Consider the following 21,215-nt stretch of genomic DNA (forward strand, 5'->3'; position numbering starts at 1 on the left):
ATTATTCTTGTTTGTTTTGATTAAGCTGCATAACATGTGAGATGTTAGTTTCCCAGTCAGGGACTGAACCCATGCTTCCTGTGTTGAAAGCCCAGAGCCTTAACCAGTGGACTTCCAGAGAAGTTCCCTGTGTTTTGTTTTTCTTTTTCCTATACAACCATCAGCTGGTTCTGCAGCAGATATAGAGCAGATAGGCTTGTGTGTAACCTTCCTGGGGCTACCCTGCTCTGTCTACCATGGTCATCCACTGGTCCTAATTCTTTCTGTTGCTTTCTGTGTCCATCTCAAAGATTCTCCATCATCAGGCCACTCATTGGAATCATTCATCTCATCCATGTCCTCACTGTCCTCTGAGTCTCCTCTCTCCTGGCATCTTAATCCTCCTTCTCCTTCTTATCACAGTGGTCTGAGTCTAGCTTGCCAAAGAAACACCAAGTTTCTGTTTTTCTGTGTGATGCTCTGGAGCCAGGCTTCATGCTGCCGTCCTGCAGCTGTGCCTGTCTCCTCCTTCCAGGGTCCATCCAGATTCAACCACAGTGTCTCAGTCACGTGAGACAAGAGTGATGACAGCAAGGTGGACACGGCCCCCAGAGAGCCATATGGCCTTGGTCAAGGCACTTAACCTCTGTGGACCTCAGTTTCCTCATTATACCAGGAAGCAGAAGTTCTGCAGTGGTATCTTAGGTTACGGAGTTTGCGTGGTAACAGGATGATAGCAAGTGAGTAGTTTCTGGCTTCCTGCAGGAATATGCAGTCTCAGCCCAGACTTTAAGCACAAAGGAACAGGTATGTGCTTGCACCTAGATTCAGGAGGCCTTGATTCCACTCCTCGTTTTGTTACTATTTTTAATCCTTTGCCAGCTGTGTGGTTTTGGACAATCCTTTAGCCCATCTAAAGCTCTGTTTCCTAGGGAGCATGATGAGGAGGGAAATCTTCACTTATATTCAGTGTCAAATATGAATCATATGTCTTTACATCCATATATCACACTTTGCTCCCAAGAATTCTGTAAAATTAACTGTTAGCCTTAATATGAGAAAAATGCAGCTTTTAGAGAAGTTAAAGAATTTTTCTAAGATCTCATAGCCTGTAGATAGTGGAGAAGGAATTCACACTGAGGTCTGGCTAACTCTAAGGCCATGGAAAAGACCATGCACTTTTTTTTCCCTTAGACCATTATAGCCTGCTGATATAGGATGTTGTGATATCCAAACGAGTTTTTGTAAATTAAAGATTTTTTTTAACGCAAAACATACAGGAAGATGAGATTGCAGTATTTTAACTAACTTCATTTTTTGTTGTATTACAAAAGCAAAAAGTCTCAGCCTCTACCCCAAAGATGTTGATAGTCTGGCTTTGAAAAAACCTCATAAAACAGATAATGGATGTACTCTGTCATATATATTCAGTTCATTGACTTCAGTATATAGTAAGAGTGGAGTTATGATTTTGCAAGTGGTACAAAGATGCATAAAATAGGCACCTTCCCTCAAGGAAGGACTATCATACTATAGTGAAGTTCATAAGAGCAGAAGAGTTTATTGCACAACAGGACAGAATGAAATGAGCATTAAACAGTGGTCTAAGAAGCATATCCAGGGAGTACAAAGAAGAAAGCACTGACCAGGCACACCAAGGAAGACTCTAGAGTGTGCCACTTTCAAGAGTCTTGAAAGATGGGCAAAGAGTGTGAGAACACATTCCAGGCTGAATGGCCGGAATTGAAAAGGCACAACTGAAAAGGCACAGAAGCTTGAAGGCATACATGTGAAAAAGTTGAGCTGAGGTAGTTACATCTGAGAAAGAAATGATCCTAGAGAGCAAAAAAATAGAAAGACTTAACCACCTTAACCTATAACTATTTAGTATTGAGTTCTTGACAACATGCCTGCTCCCCTTGTTTTTCTTTTCAAATTAAGTGATGTCATATCTGAAAGAAAATAATTTGTTACATGGTACAATGGAGAAAAACTATGGAATAAAATTTTCTACCATGTAATGTGCTAACTACAGGTACCAACAGTAAAAGCAAACAGGTTAGGAAAAGGTAGGGGGTTCCCAAAGAAGAAAATTTGTACAAAAGAAGCAGGGTTTGCACTGGCCTTAAATAATAGGTTAGGGATGACTAGCTAGAGAGGAGGAAGAATTGAAAGAGAACGCAGATGATTCGTCATTTCAATCATGCCTCCTTGCCTGACCCAGTTTGCCTGAGTGGAATTGTGCAAACAATTGTGGAACGTCTCTGCCACCGTGAGTACATATTGCTGTGGTTAAGTTTAAAAACCCATGAAATGAAGCATGCTACAATGAAATAGAGTGTTTTTCAGTTTGTCTTTAAAGTTCCTCCTTAGCAATTTATGTCTTCTCTCCAAAAGCTTAGAACAAATTTAAGTTCATGGCATTTAAGTTCATTTTTTTCTTTCCTTTTTCTCTCACATTTCAGTGTGAATGGTGAACATACAAGTAGAAAATCAGAGAACCTATATTTTAGATTTTTAAGGATATTATGGTGGCATTTGGTTCTTTACCAACATATATATGCAATTAAATAAAAATCATAGTAAATTATATTAGAAGAGTTGAATGGAAATATAATGAGCCCAATTAAAGTAGTTCATAAGTGGCTGCTAGAGGAGTGTACTGGAACACTAACTGAATGATCCCCATAATAAATAAACATTAGTTAAGTCTATATTAATTGCTCTTGATAGAGCCTAGTGCATTTTCATGTTCAATCACTAATTAAGTTGATAGAAAAACTTTTCTTGTATTCATGTGTGCATGCTCACTCACGTCCAACTCTTTGCAACCTCATGGACTGTAGCCCACCAAGCTCCTCTGTCCATGGAATTTTCCAGGCAAGAATACTGGAGTGGGTTGCCATTTCCTTCTTCAGGTGATCTTCCCAACTCAGGGATGAAACCCGTGTCTCTGTGTCTCCTGTATTGGCAAGTGGTTTCTTTACCTCTGGAGCCACCTGGAAAGCCATTGTATTCATAGGCAGTGTTAATTCCTTTTAACATTTAAAACAGTGTTCTGGAAAAAAAAGTGAAAAATATATTAGTTTAATTATTTTTGTCTCTATTTTTCACTTTAATAATTACCTTTGTGAACCTGAATCCAAGTTCTTTGAGCATTGGCATGATAAGAAGTGGATGAGAGTCTGCATATGGGTCTTATAACCCACCAAAGGCAAACCAACCAGATGCAAGAGAAAACTGATCTGAGAAAAACAGCTTAGATATTCCAAAGATGACCTTGTTTCACCAAGGTCTACATCTTGCCCTGGATACCAGGAGCAATAGGAAGTCCTCTTGTTCATTCGGAGGGAAACCCAGATTAGGGTCTTACTAATGAGCTAGTAAACCGTTTGCAAAGTAAGTACTCTGAGGGTTTCCCAAGTACACCTACTTGAAATTGAGACCAAAATTTGGTTAACAGGGTGCAGAAAATGCACACTTCTTACCTAACCACTCAAATGTGGCTATCCCATCGAAGATATCTTCCTCCCTTGGTGTCCATTTCTTCCAAGAATCTTTTCCAAATCCTCTATATATCCAATGGCATCACCCTCTGTCTTTCTCTCTACATTTAGAGGTCCATTTCCATGACTTATCCAAACCTGGTTCCTAGAACCTCAGTAAGGTCTAAAGTCCAAGTCAACTAGGTTCGATCAGCAAGACAGAGACCCTGACATGTAGTTTCCCTGTTACAATCACAAAATGTGAAGTATCTCTCTACAGTTGTTCACCCATGAATGATCTCTGATCTCTCAAACAAGAGCTCAGTTCAGTTCAGTTCAGTCGCTCAGTCGTGTCTGACTCTTTGCGACCCCATGAATCACAGCATGCCAGGCCTCCCTGTCCATCATCAACTCCCGAGTTCACTCAGACTCATGTCCATCGAGTCAGTGATGCCATCCAGCCATCTCATCCTCTGTTTTCCCCTTCTCCTCCTGCCCACAATCCCTCCCAGCATCAGAGTCTTTTCCAGTGAGTCAACTCTTCGCTTGAGGTGGCCACAGTACTGGAGTTTCAGCTTTAGCATCATTCCTTCCAAAGAAATCCCAGGGCTGATCTCCTTCAGAATGGACTGGTTGGATCTCCTTGCAGTCCAAGGGACTCTCAAGAGTCTTCTCCAACACCACAGTTCAAAAGCATCAGTTCTTTGATGCTCAGCTTTCCTCACAGTCCAACTCTCACATCCATACATGACCACAGGAAAAACCATAGCCTTGACTAGACGGACCTTAGTTGGCAAAGTAATATCTCTGCTTTTCAATATGCTATCTAGGTTGGTTGTAACTTTTCTTCCAAGGAGTAAGTGTCTTTTAATTTCATGGCTGCAGTCACCATCTGCAGTGATTTTGGAGCCCCCCCCCCCAAATAAAGTCTGACACTGTTTCTACTGTTTCGCCATCTATTTCCCATGAAGTGATGGGACCAGATGCCATGATCTTCGTTTTCTGAATGTTGAGTTTTAAGCCAACTTTTTCACTCTCTACTTTCAGTTTCATCAAGAGACTTTTTAGTTCCTCTTCACTTTCTGCCATAAGGGTGGTGTCTTCTGCATATCTGAGGTTATTGATATTTCTCCCAGCAATCTTGATTCCAGCTTGTGCTTCTTCCAGCCCAGCGTTTCTCATGATATACACTGCATAGAAGTTAAATAAGCAGGGTGACAATATACAGCCTTGATGTACTCCTTTTCCTGTTTGGAATCAGTCTGTTGTTCCATGTCCAGTTCTAACTGTTGCTTCCTGACCTGCCTACAGATTTCTCAAGAGGCAGGTCAGGTGGTCTGGTATTCCCATCTCTTGAAGAATTTTCCACAAACAAGAGCTAGTAGTTAGGGTACCTATGACCTATCCATGAAGCCTAGTTATAGAAGATGAACTTTAAGCTGTCAGTAAATGCATATATTAATTTCATTGTTTTCGGAAATGTCCTTGCTCAGCTAATCCTTCATGAATAAGTAATCCTGTATTATCTCTGGAGATAGATTGATACATCCCTGGTGGTCCACTGGTTAAGAATCCACCTGCCAACACACTGAACACCAGTCTGATCGCTGATCTGGAAGATCCCACATGCTGTGGGATAAGCCCAAGGGCCACAACTACTAAGCTGGCATGCCTAGAGTCCATGCTCCACAACAGAAGAGAAGCCCCTACTTACCAAAACTAGAGAAAGCCCACTCACAGCAATAAAGACCAGCGCAGCTAAAAGTAAAAAAAAAAAATTTTAATTAAAAAAAAAGAAGAAAAACTGAATTGACTGACCATAGGGAAGGTTGTCCCCTCTCCTGACACTTAGGAGAGGGACTTGGACTCCCTGTATTTCATGTTGACTTGCCCCCTGATGTGGCTATCATTCTCTTTTCTCGAGAGATTCTGTTCATTTAGATTGTACACATTTGTCCTCATGCACATAGATAAAACTTTTCTAGCATATTTATCAATCAGTTTTCTGATTCTATGAATCACCTGGCAATCTGATCTCCCAGTTTGCCTATTTGGATTTTTATTTTAAGCCAGTGTTTAGTTTTTGTGGAAGAATTGCCTTCATAGGATGTAAAGACACAAACAGTACCAAAAATCATATAATGAAAAACAGCAAACAGTCAATATTACCTGGTTTTTCTCTCCAGAGAAAATAAATTTCAAGTCTTTTGACTATTTTATATGGTATTTTCCTTTATATTTATAAACATACTTGTATTATTTCTTTTACTCTTCAACTTTTATTTAAAAAATTTTCAAAGCCACAGAAACACTGAACAAATGGCAGTTTTCATTGAAATCTACCAGTTGATAACATTTTGCCACTTCTGCTTTATGCTCCTATCTCTTTTGACTGAAATGTATGACTGTACATCACACATATTATGACACTTTACAACCAAATACTTAAGCATATGTATTCTAAAATAAAGGTATTTTTATGCCAAATGTCTTCTGGCTTTTTAAATTTTTTTGGCTGTGCAGGGTCTTTGTTGCTGTGTGTAGGTTTTCTCTAGTTGTGGCAAACAGGGGCTACTCTCTGGGCGTCTCATTACAGTGGCTTCTCTTGTTGCAGAGCATGGGCTCTATGGCATGCAGGCTTCAATAACTACTAGTTGCATGAGCTGTAAACAGGCTCATAGTTGTGGCACACCAGCTTAGTTGCCTTTCAGTATGTGGAATCTTTCCAAACCAGGGATCAAACCCATATCCCCTGCATTGGCTGGCAGATTATTAACCACTGGATCACCGGAGAAGTCTTCCTCTGGCTTTTGATCATACTGTTTAAGGAACTCACAAGCTACATTAACAAATCCCCAACTCAGAAATAAAAGGTGGCCTAGTGGAGCATATCCATTAATTGTTAGAGAAGTTTTATTCCTTTACTTCCTATTAGCACCTACCTGGTTCACCTACTTGACACCACAGAATTTGAATATAATTTCCTGCATTCTTCTACCTATAATACTTTTTTCCAGAGAAATTATGAGTTCTATTTCCATTGCTTCGCCTCAAACTTAAGTGCCACATCTGCTTTTTTCATCTACTAATAATGTCCATCTACTAAAACGTCCATCGACTAATAATGATTTGTACAAGTAGGGACCAAGGAGGACCTCAAACATACTTGTAACTACACTAGAATGACATTAAGCAGCCCCAGGCTCTGATATGAGATGTTCTTTAGGCCTTCTTGCAAATTCTAGACTTACCTTCATCCTAAAAGTAGGATGATTTTCATTTCCCTTTTGTAATTTTTGGTGACCACATCTCTTCTGGTCACACTTTCCTTTGGGGCCAGTAGAGATCCAAATTCTTTATAATGATGCTTGCTGAGAGTGTTTGTCAATGTCTATCTGCCTTTCTTGATCAGGGAAAGCATTTGTTTGTCTCTCTAGTAAGAATCCCTGCTTTCTTGCAACTTATAAAAGAGCAATCATTAGCTTTTCCTCACAATAATCCTTCTACTCCGAGAATTTTGGCCCAAGTTTTTAGCTTGGCTTTTAAGTCTGCCCACTCATTTTTATTTGTCTGCCTCTCTTTATGGGCAGAGTCAGAAAGACAAAGATCATCCCAAGGATTTCTCTACCAGAGGAATGTTTTTCTAATTTTACTTTAAGTGATAGGAGGAATACCTTTTTATAGTGAAAGTGAAAGTCGCTCAGTCGTGTCCAACTGTTTGTGACCCCATGGACTATACAGTTTATTTTCTCTAAGAGAAAACCAAATCTATCTCTTCGTTCCTGATGAGAACTTCAGCTATCCAATTTATAAAGTAAATATTTAATAAGTCCCATAGCAAATATTGTAGACAGGATCAGAAACAACTGCTTTCTAAAACATACACCTCCATGGGCCTTCCCTGGTAGTCCAGGAGTTAAAACTCGTGCTTCCACTGCAGAGGCACAGGTTAGATCCCTGGTCGAGGGAACTATGGTTCAACATGCTGTGCAGAGTGGCAATAATAATAATAATAATTAAAACCAAACATTTCATAAAAGTGATAAAATTTCAATTTATTTAAAAATATAACACACAGACCTCACTTACATGAAACTTGAAAATCACTTAAACAGAGAACAAATGTAAAATTATCATAAGCAGAAGTGGCAAATAGTGGTACATTGGTGAGTTCTAAATACTTACGATGGACATAGAGAAAAAACTTTAAAATTAGACTTCACATGAAACACTTTAGTTTTAACCTCACAGGATTACCTCGAAACTCTAATATGAATTTCCATAGTCCTGTTTTCCAAAGTGTTCCACAGATCAACAGTATCAAAATTTCCAGTATATGTGTTTAAAATGCACACTCTCCATCTCCATCCTATATGCTTTCCTGGTGGTTGTCACCCACATTAATGTTAGAGAACTAATATGTGAGAGAAGAAATAGTAGAGTAATCATTTGAGAGAAAGGATTTTACAAACCGAAAACATTGATTATAACTATGAAAATGACAATACATATCCATGTGTTTGGAGATGAGTGCTAAAACAATATTTACTATTGAAATGATGCAGAGTCCAGGTTGAGAATCATTAATCCTGACTGATCCTCACAGAAGCCAGGTGATGGAAATATGGCATCATTATTATTTTATTTCTGTATGCATTTTAAATTTCCCATACTACAAAGTCTTTTGACATGTTGCTACATATTGTTCTCCAAATAAGAAAGAGACATTGGCCATAGGGTGACTTATCTTTCTTTTCACATGGTGAACTAAAAAAGATTAATCCCACTTGCCCGGAAATCACTTAGTATACCTCTGGTTGTTTAGTTTCAACTGAGCTATATCTGATTAAACACACACAGATTTGTATTTGAAAGAATTTTTTCTTTTGAAAACAATATTCTAGATTACAATAGTCATTTAAAATTATGTTTTTTTAGTTTCTTGACATTTCTCATCTTGTTTCCAGCAGCACTTATTAATTATAACTACTCTGATGTGACATCACCTTTTATTTTCTGATCTTTTTGTCTCCCACATGACCCTGTCTCTCTTGAAAAATAAAACTCTTATTCTGGAAAAGCAACTTTAATATCTGGGATCAGTGGAAAAGGTCATGTCTCATTTATTAATGTGTTGGAGTCTTTGTCCCTTTAGTCTTTTCTGATCTGAAGAAAAATAACTTCATTTTTTTTTCTACTAGCCCCAAATACTCTGAGGCATTGAACTCTTAGCCTCTCTATGCCTGGTAGCTGCTTTTTAAAGGGCTAAACTCTTCTTAGATTGGTTTCTACAAGTAACACAATTTGAAGTACATCTATAAGTTATATGAGATCAATAGACTAGTCTACACAGGAGATGGCAGAATGGTACTGAGAGTTGTCCAAGCCACAACTTTCTTTCAAACAGCTCAACAGTCTTTACAGACATCAGCAAGTATGAACTGATCGATGTCTCCCAGCTTCTGCAAATCACACTGTTGTGTTAAGAAATGGAAATGGGTTAGCTGAATCAAAGTGAAGATTGGAACAGTCTACAGCCGTGAATATAGAAATAATTCATGATTTTTTTTAAAAAAGCATTATTATGAAACTATATTCAAACTTTACATCCAGGGACATTTTTAAAGGAGCAGGGAAATTACAAAGAAGGAACCAAGAGGAAAAGAGCTTAAGTAATAGAAAATATTGTTTGAAAATCAACTAACTTCTTGTCAACAAAGACATAGCTAAGTTGTTTGGGGGAACACACTTTGCCTCTCATGTCATCAGTGGAGCATGTTGGCTGTGCTTAATCAGTACTGAATGGTGATGATCTGGGCTTCTTCAAATTTTAGATCATTTCTATCTAAAAATATATTGTCTTCATAAACAAGCTAAACTAAATTCTATTGTTTAGGAGTGTAATCTTTGGTGTGAAACTTATCAAACAAAGCAAAGAAGATACTACCCTAGAAGCTGGATCAGTGGACACTTCAAACGGGAGACAAAGAGTTGTCTTTGGGAAGGGGGATAAAAGGCTTTAGGGTGCTGACAACATTCTCTTACTTAAATTGAGAGATCACCACACAGGTACTGGTGTATACAAAATTCATCAATGTATATATTTATGTTTCATACCTTTTTAAATGGATATTGTATTATACAATTTTTCTTAAATGTTTCAATAAAACAACTACCCAAGAGGATGTGATTTATACATCTGGTTTGTTCACCATGGTTCTGACTGATCTGGAACAGGAACCAAACCAGAATTTTCAAGAGCAAGTTCCACTGTTTAAGAATACTGTATACAAGGAGTTCCTTGGTTGCTTAGTGGTGAGGATTCCAGGCTTTCACTGCTATGCGTGACCCAGGCTCCATCCCTAGTCAGAGAACTGAGATCGTGCAAGCTACAAGATGAAGCCAAAGGAAAAAAAGAATATTATGTATTGAGAAAGATTATGTATGTATGTATGTATGTATGTAAGCACACACATTCATGTACATGGTTTTCTTTCTTCAGTAAAGATGTATCTCCGGCAACATTTCTGGCATCTAGTTAAACCTATAGGAGCCCACTTTTGTTTAATATTTCCAATTGAACTTTTCTTGGTTTGAGTACCAATAGTCTTAGAATCAGGCTTCCTTGGTGGCACAGACAGTAAAGAATCTGCCTGCAACTCAGGGGACTCAGGTTTGATCCCTGGGTTGGGAAGATCCCCTGGAGAAGGGAATGGCTAACCACTCCAGTAGTCTTGCCAGAAGAACTGCATGGACAGAGGAGCCAGATAGACTACAGTCCCTGAAGTTGCCAAGAGTTGGACAGGACTGAGTGACTTTGAGAGAGAAAGAAAGCCTTGGGATCTCTTTATATTCTTTCATAATATAACGTCACATTTCCTAATCTGCTCTTCTAGACTGTCTTCAATAAATTCTCCCAGCTAAATACCCAAGGACACTGGGTGCTCACTCCCAAACATGAGGTGATACTACTTCTAGAAGTCTCCTCAGGTGCTCCCCAGCCCAGGCTACAGAGCTTAAAATTCAGGTATATGAGTGGCTTATCCATGACTACAAAGCTGGAGACAGATTGTTTGAGCCCAAGAGTAGTACTCTTATCATATCTCAACCTAATATAAATCCTATTTGACTATGCATATAATGCATTTAATTCTAAGTTTTAAAATTTTCTAATCACTATCCATAAATTAAGTTCAATAGAATTTATAAGAATTGAAACTTGAGCACAGACAGACCCAAGGAAGTCTTATCCCACCAATATCACACCAAATACAGAAAGATGAAAGCAGAAGAGAAAAAAAAAATCAATGTTTTCTAAAGAATGCTTCATTTGCCGTTTCAGTGGGAGGTTGCTAAAATGAAACAGAAGAAGATACGCTTCTTTAGCACAGAGATGGATTAAACTCAGTCACCTAAATAATCACTTAGTTACTTTTTACTACCTTACCATCTCCCAAGCATCAAACTCAGTCACCGTTCTCAACTCCTTTCCAAGCATCCCACAACTCTTCAGTCTAACCTCTTTTTATCCTGCCCCCTCTCATTTAATCAGCTTTTCTCAATGTTTCCCAATTCTATGCCCAGGACTTTTTTTATTCTCCAGCTCCCAATGCTGTACAGTGTTTTTTCATTCAGAGCTACTTCTGAAATAAAAAAGAAGACCCTTCTGGAGCCTAAAATCAGTGCACCCAAGGAAACAGTGAAAATGCAGGAATTTTAGGGTATGGAGTGTGTCCAGACAGAGTAAATTGTTACCATTTCAGTCACTTTATGGAGGTGCTGCCTGCTCCATGCATATGGCTATGTGGGCTGTCAAGGACCGAAACTTTGGCACAAGAGAGTCTAAAATTCTTGGAACCCAGACATCCATGAAGTAACCACAGGAACCCTAAATTAAATATTTGAAAAGTCCTGAGATAAAATTTTATTTTCCCAATGTAAGACCATGGTAAGTTATTATAAACAATTTACTTGGAAGGCAAAATATTTGTCTGAACTATCAGTGGAAAGAGAAATTACAAAAAGAGCTCTTGGTGGTGTAAGGTTGGTAACTACTACTCCAGGGAACAAAGATTTAGGCTGTTTGTATTCTGCACAGAGGCTAACATACATGAGAATCCTATAAATATTAAACAACTACCTTTCAGAAGTGACATTGTGGTGAGTAGCTGGTACTTTGTAAGCGATTAAAAAGGATTTCGAAAAGAAATTGTTGATCTTCTATTACAGAATGCTACTGCAAGTAGACTCCAAACAGCATCAATTGAAGCATTATAATATTACAGTTACAAGCCCTACAAGATTTGGAGGAAACTGATGTATCAATTACTTTAGTGCTGGCAATGAAATTGGTTTATGCATGGATGTACCTGTTTATTGTTGTTAGGGATTGGTTAGTTTGCTCTAGGAAACAGGCTACATTTGCTTTTCTTCTTAAGGTTGAATGAGATATTTCATAAAACGTACTCTGAACAGGGGTGTTCTTAACAGTTAGTCTGTTAAATATACCCTTGGATGGCATGAGTTCAACTGGTATCTCTGCCACATCTTTGAAATGAGAAATGTTGGGGTCATTGTTTAACTTGTCTGATCCTCTGATCCATAAGGGTAATAATAAGGAGTTGAATATCACAGTACATGTGAAAAAACTGTATTCTTCCATAGTATGACCTCACATTTCTTTTCGTAAGCTTTCCCAACCAAGTTACCAAGGACACTAGTGCTCTTGTTTTAGTACTCTGTGAAACCATTGTTCTTCCCCATGAACTTCTGTTACATTATTAGGTATGCTCTTATTCTGGTCAGGATCAAGACAGTATTATCAACATGATTGTCACCAAAACAGCATGTATCAATTGCATCAGAGTCAAACAAATTTGATGTAAAAGCCTGGTGTCTCAGATAGTAAAGAATCTGCCTGCAATGAAGGAGATGCAGGTTCAATCCCTGGGTTAGGAAAATAATCCCCTGGAGACGGCAACCCACTCCAGTATTCTTGCCTAGAGAATTCCATGGGCAAAAAGAGCCTTGGCAGGCTACAGTTAATGGGGTTGCAAAGAGTCAGACCCGACTGAGTGACTAATAATTTCATTTCATTTTCAAACAAATATAAATTCCAAATTTAAACAAATTTAAATATAGCTGGGAATGTCTATTTGTGATTAGTAGGCATAAAGTCTTGCCGAATCTAGACATGTAAAAATTAAAAAGGCAAAGAATATATAAGTATAGACAAAAGCCTTTTCTGATAACAGATAAACCCTTTCATATAAATTATTGTATTAGTATAAAATACTAGATGATAAATGCAAAAATGAAAATTAATAATAAAGCAAATTATCTTTGAAATCTGAAGCAAATTGAAAAACAATTTCACGTATTGGTTTTACAAGTTTAAGCCTGCTTTGATTGCTGTAGGCTAAGTAATATACAGTGAATGATGAATATATGTATGAATTTTACAGATTTCTTCCTTTTATCTTTTCCTCTGGCTCACTGTCTGTTCTAAACTTTTTCTAAAAATTTCCCAGTCTTTTATATCACTGAGAGAAACAACAAAATAACAATATAACATTCAGAGAATTAAAAGGTCAGCTACCTGCTTTATTTGAACAGAGGTTTATGCACAAATGTGTTGCTTCTCTAGAGCACTAAAATTACCAAAATCCATATTGCCCTCAAAGAGGAAAATAAAATAAAGCAGTTGCAAATAGGTTGAAAACCGACAATTCCTGTGTTAGACGCTCCAGGGATATGGTAGAAAATTGACTTTTGTAATGAAGTGTTATTCATGTCTTCAAACATGGATTTCTTGTTGTGCCTCCTGGGGTGAAACGGATGTCACTCTCTTTTCAAAACCCTGTGCTTTGTGCTGGCTTTCTGAATTCAACACTTATAGCATGCAGTTATTCCTGGTGCAGATGCTTATTGGTCGGCGATGTTACAACACTTCTGACACCACTAATATTTCAATCCATCAATTTATTTACTGATTTGGAAAACATTTATTTGTACCCATAAGCCATCAAGAAACTGAACTAGGCACTGTGAAGAGTATTTAAAAATGTACCTTCAATGTACTCCCAAACCAGGGTGCTGTGTGCAACTGGATAAACAACTACTGAAATGGAGAGGGACCCTATGAACCCTACGGTCCTTGCTCCCCATCCATGACCTGAGCCTGCCTTTGTCTGCGGAAAAACTTTAGCCAAAGAATAAGTTTAATCAGAGAACTGATAACATGCAGAAGCAAAGGAGACCAAGTAATAGTAATTTAGTCATTAAGCATAGTCAAGGACTTTTAGTTCCTTCTCAAAGGCTATAGATAATATTCTGAGCTATATCCTGTGAGATATCTGATAGATACTGAAACCACGATGTGAAGTTAACTACATGATGATCAGGCTGAAGCCATGACTTAAGCTGCTACAATTCCAAGAACTCACCTCAAGAAATGGAAAAAAAAAGACACAATCCTAGAACTGAAGATTCGTTGTTGTTCAGTCGCTAACTTGTGACCTACTCTTTCACAATTCCATACTATTGCCTGCCAGGCTCCTCTATCCATGGATCCATGGAATCCTCCAGGCAAGAATACTGGAGTGGGTTGCGAGTCCCTTCTCCAGGATATCTTTCTGACCCAGGGATCAATCCTGGGTCTCCCATTTTGCAGGCAAATTCTTTATCATCTGAGCCACCAGGGAAGAGCACACCCTAAAGTAAGCCATAGACTTTAGTTATTAATAATAATAATACATCAATACTTGTTCATCAGAGTGACAACTGTACCACACTAATGCAAGGTATTGGTAGTAGGGGAAACTGGGAGACCAGGAGTCATGAGAAACTGTAATTTCTGGGGAATGTTTTTGTAAACTTAAAACTACTACACAATAAAGTCTATTTTTAAAAAGAAATAAAAATGAGTAAAGTTAATTTTAATAATATACTCAATTTTACAGTTCCAAAGTATTATTTCAATGGTAAACAATATTTTTAAAGTATTAAGAAAAAAATTATACTTTTGTTCATGCTTCATATTTGTAATTCATTAGCTACATTTCAAGTCCTTAGTAGCCACATCTGACTAATATCTACCATATTTACAGTGCAGGTGTAGATAGATTAATCTTAATTGTTAGAACAGAGATATTTATAGATATATTTTAAAAAATAAAGGAGGGAAAGGGGTATTTAAGGCAGCCTGTGGGCTTTCCAGGTGGCTCAGTGGTAAAAAAAAAAAAAAAAAGCTGACAGTCAATGCAGGAGATGTGGGTTTGATGCATGGGTCAGGAAGGTTTCCCTGGAGAAGAAAGTAGTAACCCTCTCCAATATTCTTGCCTGGGAAATCCCATGGACAGTGGAGCCTGGTGGGCTACAGTCTGTAGGGTCACAAAAACTCAGACACGACTGAATGACTGAGCACGACACGTGAGACAAGAAAGGCTTCAGACTGCGGAGGACTGAGCTGGGAATGGAAGGAATTGGGAATTACCTGTTAAGCACAAACCACCAGGCAGAACCAAGGCAAGGTTCAAGGCTAAGTTCTGACTGACTCAGTAAAGACATAATGAGCTACACTTAGACACGGGAAATTTATTACTTATATTGACAGTGAAAGAAAGAATAGCTAAAAATGCCAATTCCCTCTTTGTCCTACATACCAAAAAGGGTGATAGGAAAACAAAAAGGTGCTGGTTGACTGCTATATGAGCTGTGGGATACCCCATTGCTTAAGACTCAGTTCTAGACTTGTTAAGTGGTTTTATGCAGCTTACTCTGAAGGAGATAGGACAGAAAGCCTCATGCTTCATCAGAGGTGATGAGAAACTATCTCCCAGCAGCCTCTCAGCGAAATAGAGAGGCAAGTTAGAGATGACCTCATCACAGCTCCTCATCCTTTCAAGTCCTGGAAAGAGCGAAAGGCATTCTGCCAAGACTCAGATTAGCTGTGGCTAAGGATTTTGCCTGCATGATCTATGTGGATGTGTGCAAGGTTGCCAGGGCGCCGTAGCAGAACTACATTATTGAGAAAGAGAAAGAATAGAGGACACCTAAGAAAATAAAACAGTATCCAGAAAGGCAAAACGGTGCAGAGTCTGGTTAGAATACAGTATGTGATACAGGAACCTTGAAACTTAGGCACAGACTAGCCTTGATGGGTCTTGTAAATCTTAATGAGAGTTTTCTACCCAAAGGTGTTTTAAGGAAAAAGGATTGGATCACTTTTAGATATTAGAAAGGTGATGCAACTTCTAAAGTCTGCTCACCTGAAGACTATACTCCACAACAAAAGAGGCTACCACAATGAGAAGCCCACACACCACAATGGAAAGTAGCCCTGGCTCGCCACAACTAGAGAAATCCAGTGTGCAGATACGAAGATCTACTGCAGCCAAAAATTAATTACAATTAAAAATTTAAAAAAAGAAGGACCCTCTGACATCAGTGTAACATAAGAACTGAAATGGACTGGAGATGAACCAGGGGCTGCTGGAGTAGAGACATCTGGGGGCCAGCAAAAGCCAAGCATCATCAGTATGTACAGTCTCCTCTTATGGTTGGAAAGAAACACTGACCAATCCATAAACCGTGGCCCCTGTAAGCAGGGAGGGAAGGCACAGGGCTCAGTGGCTCATGCACCATGTTCCATTTGTCAATAATCCAATTCTGCTGCCTTCCTTTTCATGTTGTAGATTTTGACCTTTTCAGGATTGCTTCCTCCTCACTTTGTGCTAATTAATGGAATTCCATCACTTGGTCTTGAAAAATGAAAGTCTGAACAGACTGGTAGAAAAGCTCTCAGGAAGACTAGAAGGAAACATTGTTGCATGTTCCCTTAAAAGTACAGAAAAGCTGGTACTATTGTGTGTTTTAAAAACACTAGAAAAAATTGTGTTTAAAAAAACAGAAAATGTTTCTTCTAAGAGTAGTCTGGCAAATATCCAGACTCCAAATTTTGGTCTGCTTGCCCAACCTCACCCAGGCCTTTGCTGAAATGTTTTCCTATCATTGCATTTTTTGACTACTTGATTTAAAATTGTGATCTGCCTGGTCCCCCTACAAAATATCTTCCTGCAATTCTTTTCCATGGCAATTATCCTCATTAACATATATTTTACCTATTTTATTTTGTGTTTATTTCCACTAAAATACAAGCACCACAAGTTCCTGAGTGCTGTATTCCCAGTGTGTTTAGAAAAGTACCAACCACATTGTTACCAAATGAAAGAAAAAAATTAAAAAAGAATATAGACAGAGGACTTTGTGGTGGCCGAGTGGTTAAGAATCTGCCCGCTAATGTAGGGGTCAACGGGTTCAATCTCTGGTCTGTGAGACTAAGATCTCACATTGTTGTCCTTGTTTAGTCCTTAAGTTTTATCTCCAGGGCAACTAAAATTCCCTATTTATGATAGCTACTGAGCCTGAGCACCTAGAACCTGTGCTCTGCAACAAGAAAAGACATTGCAATGAAAAGCCCATGCACCACAACTAGAGAGTAGCCTCCGCTTGAATGAATGAATGTATATACATCAGTTCAGTTCAGTTCAGTCGCTCAGTCATGTCTGACTCTTTGTGACCCCATAAATCACAGCACGCCAGGCCTTCCCTGTCCATCACCAACTCCCAGAGTTCACCCAAACTCATGTGCATAGAGTTGGTGATGCCATCCAGCCATCTCATCCTCTGTTGTCCCCTTCTCCTCCTGCCCCCAATCCCTCCCAGCATCAGGGTCTTTTCCAATGAGTCAACTTGTCACATGTGGTGGCCAAAGTATTGGAGTTTCAGCCTCGGCATCAGTCCTTTCAGTGAACACCCAGGACTGGTCTCCATTAGGATGGATGATGGTTGGCTCTCCTTGCAGTCCAAGGGACTCTCAAGAGTCCAACACCACAGTTCAAAAGCATCAATTCTTCGGCACTCAGCATTCTTCACAGTCAAACTCTCGCATCCATACATGACCAGTGGAAAAACCATAGCCTTGACTAGACAGACCTTTGTTGGCAAAGTAATGTCTCTGCTTTTCAATATGCTATCTAGGTTGGTCATAACTTTCCTTCTAAGGAGTAAGCATCTTTTAATTTCATGGCTGCAATCACCATCTGCAATGATTTTGGAGCCCCCCAAAATAAAGTCTGACACTGTTTCCACTGTTTCCCCATCTATTTGCCATGAAGTGATGGGACCAGATGCCATGATCTTCATTTTCTGAATGCTGAGCTTTAAGCCAACTTTTTCACTCTCCTCTCTCACTTTCATCAAGAGGATTTTGAGTTCCTTTTAACTTTCTGCCATAAGGGTGGTGTCTTCTGCATATCTGAGGTTCTTGATATTTCTCCCACCAATCTTGATTCCAGCTTCTGCTTCTTCTAGCCCAGCATTTCTCATGATGTACTCTGCAAATAAGTTAAATAATTAGGGTGACAATATACAGCGTTGACATACTCCTTTTCCTATCTGGAACCAGTCTGTTGTTCCACGTCCAGTTCTAACTGTTGCTTCCTGACCTGCATACAGATTTCTCAAGAGGCAGGTCAGGTGGTCTGGTATTCCCATCTCTTTCAGAATTTTCCAGTTTGTTGTGAGCCACACAGTCAAAGGCTTTGGCATAGTCAATAAAGCAGAAATAGATGTTTTTCTGGAACTCTCTTGCTTTTTCCATGATCCAGCAGATGTTGGCAATTTGATCTCTTGTTCCTCTACCTTTTCTCAATCCAGCTTGAACATCTGGAAGTTCACGGTTCACATATTGCTGAAGCCTGGCTTGGAGAATTTTGAGCATTACTTTACTAGCATGTGAGATGAGCGCAATTGTGTGGTAGTTTGAGCATTCTTTGGCATTGCCTTTCTTTGGGATTGGAATGAAAACTGACCTTTTTCAGTCCTGTGGCCACTGCTGAGTTTTCCAAATTTGCTGGCATATTGAGTGCAGCACTTTCACAGCATCATCTTTCAGGATTTGAAATAGCTCAACTGGAATTCTATCACCTTCACTAGCTTTGTTCATAGTGATGCTTCCTAAGGCCCACTTGACTGTACATTCCAGGATGTCTGGCTCTAGGTGAGTGATCACACCATCATGATTATCGGGGTTGTGAAGATCTTTTTTGTACAATTCTTCTATATTATGTGATTCCATTTATATGATGTTTCAAGACAGGATAAAATATTTACTGATGATACATATCAGAACAGTGATAACCTTTGAAGAAGAAGATAATAACAGGTAGAGGGCATGAGAGGGTTTCCTCTGGTGCTAACCATATCTTGGTTCAGGTAGTGGTTACAAAGATGTGTGCTGTGTTCTTATGACTTCTATACTTTTCTGTATCTGTTAGATGTCAACTAAGTTTACCTAAAGAAGTTGGGAAAAAGACAAGTCTGCCTAGCAGCTGCTTTACTTTCTGCTTAGTTTATTGTCTTTTTTGCATCTCCATTTCTAGATGGCTGTTCCCCCTCAAGCATTCCTCCTGCATTCCCAGCAGGGAATAGACAGAAAAGTGAAGGGGTAAAGGGCTTTCTTGGAGTGAGGTTTTGCTTTTCATTATGAAAGAAAGCCCCTGCCCTGGGAACTATCTGTCACTGGGTTACATGGTTACTCCTGTGATAAGTATTTAGCTTTGAAGCCCCTATAACAGAGATACTAGAAGTGCATTGTTCCGGAGTCAACTTATCTCTATACAAGGAAAAGAAATTTGAGAACAATGTTCTTAATAGTGAGCATTTGTAATGTAAAAGGAAGATACCAGAACCCAAAATACTTTGAACCACACATCATTAAATAGCCCCACATTTGTACTGCATGTGTTATGCCCCAAGCTACTTCATGCTTGTTACTCCCAACCAGCTCTTTGGTATCTCCACCAGGTCTCCTCTGATCAAGAGATTGGAACCAGGTGTGAGCATCCATGACTTATGCACAAGGCTTAAAGACAGGCAAGTGTGACCCTTACTACTCCCTTCTCTGAATACACCCACACTCTTGCACGACACCTCGTGTTCTCCCAGACCTATTCTACCATATGCCATAAATGAACAAATATTGTACAGCACAGGAAAAACAGCCAGCACCTTATAATAACTATAAGCAGAGTATAATCTTTAAAAATTGTGAATCACTATGCTACGACTTTCCCTGGTGGCTCAGTGCTAAGAAATCTGCCTGTCAATGTGGAGACACAGGAGACAGGGGTTTGATCCCTGGGTTGGGAAGCTCCCCTGAAGAAAGAAATGGAAACTCACTCCAGTATTCTTGCTTAGGAAATCCCATGGAAAGAGGAGCCTGGTAGGTTACAGTCCATGGTGTTGCAAAGAGTCGGACACGACTGAGCACATATGCATGCATGCGGCACACCTTAAATTTAGATAATATTGTACATCAGTTCTACGTCAATTTTTAAATAGAGAGGGATTTTTTCTTAATATTTAAAAAATGGATGGATGAAGTCAGAGATAACCAAAGCCCTCCCAAGAAAACAGGACAGTTCTAGGGTCAGCAGCACTTAAGTCTAAAACCTTAAAGATTTTATCCATCAGAAGAGGATGTGATCATGCCTAGCAAAAAGACATAGTACACAACAAATGATATCCAGGGTGTGCTAGGCACACCCAGCAGTTGTTCTATTAAGTAGGTGGCAATAAAAGGAAACACCATGTAGTATAGAGGGGAAGCAGACTGACTTTGCATCTATCAAACCTAGGTTCAAATTCTGTCTCAATAAATTGTTGCTTGTGATATATAGAACAGGTTATTCTGGGACATTCCATTTTCTTATCTTTAAAATAAGACTATTAATACCTACTTCATAGGGTTTTGTGAAAGAAAATCATGAAATAAGGCACATAAAATGCCTATCGTAATGCCTGACTCAAAGTATACACTCAATTTTTTTTCATTTTATTTAGCTATTTATTATTATTATTATTTACTTTACAATACTGTATTGGTTTTGCCATACATCAGCATGAATCTGCCACAAGCGTACATAAGTGTCCATTCCTGAACCTCCTCCCACCTCCCTCCCCATACCGTCCCTCTGGGTTATCCCAGTGCACCAGCCCCAAGCATCCTGTATCCTGTATCGAACCTAGACTGGCGATTCATTTCTTATATGATATTATACGTTTCAATGCCATTCTCCCAAATCATCCCGCCCTCTCCCTCTCCCACAGAGTCAAAAAGTCTGTTCTGTACACCTGCGTCTCTTTTGCTGTCTCACATACAGGGTTATCATTACCATCTTTCTAAATTCCATATATATGTGTTCACACTCAAATATTTTGAGCACAGTAGACTGAATTAAAAGATGGCCTCAAACATTCCTTCCTCTCAGGTAACCACTGCCCCTTGAATGTGCCAAAAAACATGATGGAGTCATCAGTTGTATTGTAAGGTTCCTAATCATGGACTTCCATAGTAGTCTAGTGGTAAAGAATCTGCCAGCCAATGCAGGGGACACAGGTTTGAATACTGGTCTCAGAAAGTTCTACCAGCTGCGGGCAACTAAGGCCCTGCACCACAACTAGTGAAAGCTGAACGGTCTAGAGCCTGCAAGCCACAACAAGAAAAGCCACTGCAATGAGGAGCCCGTGCACTGCAACTAAAGAGTAGCCCTGCTCACTGCAACTGGAGAGGACACAAAGCAGCAACGATGACCCAGCACAGCCAAACAACAACAACAACAGTGCCCAATCCAGTCGACTGTAAGTTAGCCAAAGAGAGATTATCCTTAGTAGGCCAGGCACAATCAG

This window comes from Oryx dammah, unplaced genomic scaffold, assembly GCF_014754425.2.
Source record: "Oryx dammah isolate SB20612 unplaced genomic scaffold, SCBI_Odam_1.1 HiC_scaffold_2, whole genome shotgun sequence".
Lineage (NCBI taxonomy): Eukaryota > Metazoa > Chordata > Mammalia > Artiodactyla > Bovidae > Oryx > Oryx dammah.